Below are 837 nucleotides of genomic sequence, written 5' to 3'. Positions count from 1 at the left end.
CTTATCTTGCCTTTACTATGTTATTTCAAAGCCATCCCTTAAAGCTGTTGGAGGCCTAAACACTGTAGCTATTTTTATTCAACATTTAATGAGTAAGACGCCTGTCTTAAGACACTTAGGTAGCTGCTTTATTTCCCAGTGGAAGAGCTTCAAACTGATTTCTGTAGAAGTACTTCTTCTGAAAGCTACTTTTTGTGTTCATTTAAAGAGTCGGTCAAAGTCTGTTGCAAAAGCACCCATAAGGTATACTTAAGGCATGAAAAAATGGTATGAGATTATACTGAAACACCAGCTGGCACAATGAAGAAGTGTTACCCAGGAAAAATACATAGGATACTCAGAAAGAAAACACTTCATGAACAGTAGTGTGTATTGTTATTTTGGTGTTGATTTTGTATCAGTATGATTGAAAAAGAGCTTTTCCCTAACAGCATTTTTTTGTTGTTGTTTTGGAGAAGTATTCACTGCAAAGTTCAAATTTGTCTGAGTTGACTGACTGCTATTGAAGATGTTTCTTTGAGGGATTGCCTTGTCTCTGCACAGAAGGCTTGCAGGGAAGACCTAAAGAAAGGTCCATCCTGACAAGTACAAAGTCAAGCACAGGTGGTAGGAGGCCTGCATGGATGAGCAAAGGAGCTCCTAACTGAACCCAAACAGGAAGCGTAAAAGAGGTGGAAGCAGGGGCAGATGACCCAAAAGGAACATAGAGTTGCTTTCTGATCTTGCAGGGATAGGGTTAGGAAAGCCAAGGCCCCTCTGGAGTGGAATCTGGCAAGGGACATGAAGGGCAAGAAGAAAGGTTTCTACAATGATATAATGGCAAAAGGAAGACTAGGG

The sequence above is a fragment of the Gymnogyps californianus genome, chromosome 5 (genome assembly GCF_018139145.2).
Source record: "Gymnogyps californianus isolate 813 chromosome 5, ASM1813914v2, whole genome shotgun sequence".
NCBI classification, from domain to species: Eukaryota; Metazoa; Chordata; class Aves; order Accipitriformes; family Cathartidae; genus Gymnogyps; species Gymnogyps californianus.
The sequence above is the reverse complement of the archived record's forward strand: the minus strand, read 5'-3'. Positions refer to the sequence as shown.